The following is a 7647-nucleotide window of genomic DNA, read 5'->3' on the forward strand; positions in this document are numbered from 1 at the left end:
TTATAATTCTAATTGTCTCGTTCATTTCTGTTACTCAAAGCTAGGAATCCATGGGGCAAACTAGAATTGGAAATGGGTTGAGAGGGGGCTATGTACACATTGCTCACTGCACACTATAGAGTGTGCCTATGTAATACATTAGAGAAGTACAGTGTCTGAAGGATTATATGTTCAGGGAGATCTGAGGGAGAAATCATATATGGAGCAGTATATGTGTTTTGGAGACTTGAGAAGAGGGCTACAGCTCAATGGGGAGCTTAAAGAGTGTAAAACCTCGTTATTCCTATCATTTGGCTTATAGAGGTTGAAGCCTATGCCACAATTATTTTGGGGTGGAACAAGAGTAGGGTTTTATGTTATGGCTCCAGAAAAAGGAGGATGGATTAAGACATCTGGGTTTTTCTTCCATTGAAAGCAATGGAAGTAAAACCCAGATGTCTCAATCCGTCCTCCTTTTTTTGGAGTCATATGGTAACCCTAGTCTTATCTTCCTTCTTTAGCTCACCATCTTATTGAAAGGTTCCTTCTGAACCTCACTCATTCTCCTCATTCATCCTTCCTCAGGGTTCATCCCAAGTCTCACATATTTTCACTTGTGCTCCCCTATATCTCCATCATCCTCCACCAGTGTTCTCCCAGCATCATTCATTCTCTCTCCTGTTATCTACAGAACTTTAATCATCTTCCTTCCTTAGACTCTACCACCCCAGATCCTCATTTTTTCCCCAATATTTATCTCTTAAATCTTTCATCTCTCCAGGAGCTTCTATTACAGCCTTAGTCATCTCTTCTGCAGTGTTCCCCAGCTTCATTTTTACTCCTTTATCTTACTTCCCCAGTGTTTCCTCGATTGTCACTGACACTTATTTTCTCGACTGCTTCCCCAAGCATCTCTCTTCCATTCTCCATATCTGGTGACTTTCCCATATCCATCTCCCTTTTCTCTCCCTATCCAGCCTCACCCGTTTCTTTTCCTCTCCATGTCCATTGTTTCTTCTTCATTACCCTATTCCCTTGCAGCCCTTGTTCCCCTGGTGGCCCAGTGTCTTCTTTCTGGGTCCCTATCACTTAAGCAGTTGCCTGAGGCAGTAGTACAATCTCCATGGCTACCTTCTTGTGTCTCTCGGGTTCCAGGCCTGGTCCTGCTTCTCAGTTGCCCTAGAAGTGGCTGGAGTTGGTTGCTTTGTTCCTCCAGATACTAAGAAATGCTACACTTTCATCCTGGCAGGCAGAACTTCTTATTGCTGATCTTTACTCAATGCACACCATTTTGAGGCACTTTGGTAGGGGGGGGGAGGCAGTAAATCTTGTAAGAAAAAAGGAAGTTGTGAGAAAGATGCTGGAGAAAGGTGGGTGAAAAGGGAGATGAGATGCTGGACACAGAATGGGGAGATCAGAGGAAGAGAAAGGGATATGTTGGCCACTCATCAAGGGATGAGAAAAGGAGATGATGCACACTGGGGAAGAACAAGAATAGGAAGGGGAGATACTAAATTATGATGGGGAGAGGGAGTGATAGATGAAGGAAAAAGCTGGACTGTGGGAATGTAATGTGCAGAGCCTTTCAGACACTTTTTTCAGTTTTATTGCTGCTGCACATATCTCAAGCTGATCCAGCAACAGCAGAGGCCAGGGAGGTTGGCAGAGAGAGAGAGAGAGAGATGCTGCTTGGATTGAATTATTATTATTTTTTTTGCAGAGCTGCCTTTGAGTCCATTTGCCAGCAGAAAACAAGCACTTACAAAAGCCAGTTTTCTGCCCTGCCACCTACCAACTACCCACATTAGTTCAAAATCAGAAACTGGAAACAAGCACTTACAAAAGCCAGTTTTCTGCCAGCTACCAGCCACCCACATTAGTTGAAAATCAGAAACTGGGTAACATGGAAGCTCTCCAATACAATGATTCTCAACTGTGGCCTTAGGACAAAGCCAATTGGGTTTTCAGGATAGCCACAATAAATATGCAGGAGACAGATTTGCATAAAGGAAGATAGATTCTCAACCCCTTACCTCAACAAAGATGGGCATAGGACAACTCCTAGCCAGAGCCCCTTCCCTCCAAATTGAAGACCACTCTTACCCCTCAAATTATTCTATTCTTCAGACTCAGCGGCTTAACTTATATCAACAATTTTAGATACGAGAATTTACAAAGTCTGCCTCATCTGTCTGAAGGTACTATTCTCACCACTATTCAATGTAGATTTCGATCACTCAGACATTCAGCAACGCTTTTTTTATAAGTAAAGTTTAAGTTAAATAAAATTACTCATCTCGTGTATAGCTTCAGGGGCTTAAGGCTTTTTTAAGGAGCTTGCCCCAGCACATTTCCAGTGGGGCTTTTTGTTTGCAGGGCTGCATCAGCACAAATTCACTCGGTGCCTAGAAGCCAATGTCATAGCCGACATGATGCTGAAGCTCCTCCCTAAATGACATCTCCTGCCAGATAGCTAATCAAAAAGCCCCAATGGAAATGTGCTGTGGGAAGCTCCTTGAAACAGAGTTAAGCAAAACATGAATTCAGGTTGGAGCCCCTGAAGCTATACACGAGATGAGTAACTTTATTTAACATAAATGTTACATATTTAAAAAAAGTGTTGCTGAATGTTTGAGAGATCTAAATCTACAATGAATATTAGTGAGAATAGTGCCTCGAGACCAAGGAGGAGGAAGGCTTTGTAAATTCTCATATCTAAAATGGTTGATACGAGTTAAGCTGCTGTGGTCTGAAGAAGCAAAGAATTTTTATTGTTAAGGACGGGGGCATGATTATTGATGCAAATGGATCTCGTGCATATTCATTGAGGAAATCCTGAAAACCTGATTGGATTGCGGCGCTTGTTCCCCACCCCTGGGCTAGGCGCTACTGGTCTAGGCACCTTTTATAGAATCGGGGCCATTGTTCTCTTTGTAGGCACGCAACATACCTTGTAAACAGAAACATGTACCACTCACTCAATGTGGTGGATCAGAACTTTACCACCTATGCTCTGGCAGCTACCTGTGCTAGGTCAGCCCGACAATGGATCCAGCAAGATGAAGGCAAATTAAGGTGGGTGCTCCATAACCACCATCTGCATGGCACCGTCCTTTTCTAACGGATGTGGCACCAATAACTTCACTGGTTGTAGTAATAGCAGCATTCACATTTATTGGCCAATTAAAGCTAACTCATACATCACTAAGTGAGAAGGTGCATTAATTCATGGACTAAGAACAAATTGGATGCATCATCCAAATAAAATCTAAATGTATTGCATGCAGCACCTTTGGGATAGATAATCTACTGGCACTTTTCTAGACTACATAAAAGCTGGCAAAGGATAAAGGAATATTATTTGTCTTATCCCCTCACTTCAGAGGGGGACTTGGCTTGGCTCACTGCATGATAGTGCAATTACATTCTTGTTCCATAAAATAGAGAGGGACAATGTTCAGTACTGCAGCACAGCTGCTCTGCATGATTTCTGAGCAAGCATTGCTCCCAAGGCTGGGGCTTTGGGGGTGCAAGTAGGACAACTGCCATGAGCCCTCATGCCACAGGGGGCCCCAAGTCTGCATGCAGGCAGACTTTGGGACCGCACCCAAAAAATGCCCTGGGTCTCAATATGTCCAACATAATAATAATAATAATAATTTTATTCTTATATACCGCCATACCCGGAGAGTTCTAGGCGGTTTACCTCAATTACAGTAGTATCTGCGTTGACACGCAGATTTACAACAATTTATCAGATATAAACAATTTATCTGATTTATCAAATATAAACAATTTATCTGATTTATCAGATCAAAACAAATGTTAAAGCAGATTTACATAAGAACATAAGAACATAAGAACTGCCTTCTCCGGATCAGACCTTCGGTCCATCAAGTCCGGCGATCCGCACACGCGGAGGCCCTGCCAGGTGTACACCTGGCGTAATTTATATTCCACCATATCCTTATATGCCTCTCTTAAGGAGATATGCATCTAGTTTGCTCTTGAAGCCTAGGACGGTAGATTCCGCAATAATCTCCTCTGGGAGAGCATTCCAGGTGTCAACCACTCTCTGAGTGAAGCAGAACTTCCTGACATTAGTCCTGAACCTGTCCCCCCTTAGCTTCATTACATGTCCTCTAGTCCGTGTCAAATTGGACAATGTAAATAATCTTCTCTGCTCTATTTTGTCGATTCCTTTCAGTATTTTGAAGGTCTCGATCATATCCCCACGCAGTCTCCTTTTCTCAAGGGAGAACAATCCTAGTGTTATAAGTCTGTCCTCGTATTCCAGTTTCTCCATACCCTTCACCAGTTTTGTTGCTCGTCTCTGCACCCTCTCCAGCAGTTTTATATCCTTCTTTAGGTAGGGAGACCAATGTTGGACGCAGTATTCCAAGTGTGGTCTGACCATTGCCCTATATAGCGGCATTATAACTTTCTCCGATCTACTCGAGATTCCTTTCTTTATCATGCCCAACATTCTATTTGCCTTCTTTGCCGCTGCCGCGCATTGTGCCGACGGCTTCAGGGTCCTATCTATCAGCACACCCAGGTCCTTTTCTTGTTCACTCTTCCCCAGAGTTGCACCTGACATTGTATACTCGTATTCCTTATTTTTATTGCCTAAATGCATTACCTTGCATTTCTCCACATTGAATTTCATCTGCCATTTCTCCGCCCATGTTTCTAACTGACACAAGTCGCTCTGGAGTTTCTCTCTATCATCCTGCGATCTGATTGCCCGGCATAGTTTTGTATCGTCTGCAAACTTGATGATCTCACTGGATGTTCCTTCCTCTAGGTCATTGATATAAATATTAAAAAGGATCGGCCCAAGTACCGAGCCCTGGGGCACACCACTAGTCACTTTCTCCCAGTCGGAGAACTTCCCATTTATGCCCACTCTCTGCTTTCGGTTTTCCAGCCATTTGCCTATCCATCTTTGTATATCCCCCTCTATGCCATGGCTATGTAGTTTCCTGAGAAGTCTTTCGTGTGGAACTTTGTCAAACGCTTTCTGGAAGTCCAAATATATTATGTCCACCGGCTTCCCACTATCGATTTGCTCGTTCACGGTCTCAAAAAATTGGAGTAAATTAGTCAAACATGATTTCCCTTTCCTGAATCCATGTTGACTGGGTTTCATTAAGTCATATGCGTCCAAGTGCCGGACTATGCTATCCTTGATCAGTGCTTCAACCATCTTGCCAGGGACAGACGTAAGACTCACAGGTCTATAGTTGCCCGGTTCCCCTCTCGATCCTTTTTTGAAAATTGGGGTGACGTTCGCTATCCTCCAGTCGTCCGGTATCTGTCCAGTTCTGATTGTCAGGTTTGCAAGTTTTTGCAATAACTCTCCGATTTCAACCTTCAATTCCTTTAAGACTCTCGGATGAATCCCATCCGGTCCAGGGGATTTGTCGCTTTTAAGTTTGTCGATCTGATAGTATATCTGGTCTAAGTCCACTTCAACTGTGGTGAGGCTGTCTTCTATTTCTCCTGCAAACACTTTCTCCGCTTCAGGTATTGTTGAGGTGTCCTCCTTCGTAAAGACGGACGCAAAGAAGGAATTTAGTTTGTCTGCGATTTGTTTATCTTCCTTGACGTACCCTTTTCTTCCCTGGTCGTCCAGGGGTCCCACTGCCTCTTTTGCAGGTTTTTTCCCTTTCACGTATCTAAAGAAGGGCTTGAAGTTTTTGGCCTCCTGGGCTATTTTTTCCTCATATTCCTGTTTTGCATTCCTCACCGCCTTGTGACATTTCTTCTGATCATCTTTATGTTTGTTCCAGGCTTCGGTTGTCTTTATGCATTTCCATTTTTTGAAAGAGTCCTTCTTTTCTTTTATGGCTTCCTTCACCTGTATGGTAAGCCATGCCGGTTCTCTTTTGCTCTTTGTTCTCCGATCTTTGGAAATCTTCGGAATGTAGAGATCTTGTGCTTCTGTGATAGTATTTTTCAGTAGTGTCCATGCCTGATCAACCGTTTCAAGTTTGTCCATCATCTTCTCGAGTCGTTTTTCTACCATGGCTCTCATGCTATCGTATTTACCCTTTTTAAAGTTCAAGGTGGTGGTTAAGGTTTTGGCATGTTTCCCTTTCCTGATGTGTAGTTTAAAGTTGATTACATTATGATCACTCGTTCCCAGTGGAACTATGACTTCCACTTCTGTTATCGGTCCCGTGAGGCCATTTAGGACCAAGTCCAAGGTGGCGTTGCCTCTTGTCGGCTCTTTTACCATTTGTTCCAGGAAGCAATCCCCTAGCACCTCCAGGAACTTGGCTTCCTTGCCGCAGTTGGAGGTTGCTAGTTTCCAGTCTATCCCTGGGAAATTGAAGTCTCCCAATATAATTACATTGCCTGTCTTGCATTCTTGTTTGATTTCCTCCATCATTTCTGCGTCAGTTTCCTCCGCCTGTCCTGGTGGACGATAGTAAAGGCCAATTTTCGTATCTGCGCCATATTGACCAGGAATTTTGATCCAGAGTGACTCAAGCTTCTCTTTCCTTTCTGTTTTAACCATTTCAACAGAATCTATCCCCTCCTTAACATATAGAGCAATACCTCCACCTTTCTGCCCTATTCGATCTCTTCTATACAGTTTGTATCCCTGTAGTACTGTGTCCCATTTGTTTTCTTCATTCCACCATGTTTCTGTTATGCCAATGATATCCAATATGTCACGTCTTGCTATTGTCTCTAGTTCCCCCATTTTGTTACCCAGACTTCTAGCATTTGTATACATACATCTAAGTTCTCTTCGTGTTACCTTTTTGGACCTTCTACTCTTGGCCGTCCCTGTAGCTTCAATTTTGGTATCCTTTACTGCTCCTGTGTTATCACCCTTTTTTGCTGTGTGGTCGTCCCCTCCTATGTCTGAGTTGTCCCTTCCTGCTTTTTCTCCCTTATTGGCTGTGAGGTCGTCTTCTCTTGTGTAGGTGTAGTTGTCCTTGGCTTCTTCGTCGGGGCATCCTGCTATCCGTACCATCGACCGGTGGTCGACTGTCGGCTTTCCCCTATCTATCAGTTTAAAGCCTTCTCGATTGCCTTCTTCATGTTGCCTGCCAAAACTCTTGCTCCTTCCTTGTTGAGGTGTAGTCCGTCCTTTCTGTAGTACTTGCTTTTTCCCCAGAACGCCGTCCAGTTGCGCACGAAGTCGAAGCCTTTATCAGTTTATCAGATATAGACAATTTATCAGATATAAGTAGTTTATCGGATATAAACAAGTGTTAACCAAACTTGACAGGGGATGGCGGTGGGAAGATAGGGAGAGGGAAGCAATTCGGGGGAGGAGAAGAGCGGGGGGAGGGCAGTAATGTAAGCGGGGGGTGGGTTGTTAGGGGTCTTGTTTGCCGAATAGGTAGGTTTTGAGTGATTTTCTGAAGCCGAGGTAAGTGGGGGCCTCGAGTATCATTTGTGCAAGCCATGGGTTGAGCTTAGCTGCTTGGAAGGCAAAGGTTTTGTCTAGGAATCTTTTAAGATGGCAGAGTTTTAGTGACGGGAAGGCGAACAGCTGAATTCTACAGGATTTCTTGTTTGTGTTATAGAGGCTAAAGTGAGAATTGATGTAACTTGGTGCTGAACCATTTACCGATTTGTAGCAGAAGCATGCAAATTTAAAAAGGACTCTAGATTCAAATGGCAGCCAGTGAAGTTGGTGGTAGA

The sequence above is a fragment of the Geotrypetes seraphini genome, chromosome 15 (genome assembly GCF_902459505.1).
Source record: "Geotrypetes seraphini chromosome 15, aGeoSer1.1, whole genome shotgun sequence".
NCBI lineage: Eukaryota > Metazoa > Chordata > Amphibia > Gymnophiona > Dermophiidae > Geotrypetes > Geotrypetes seraphini.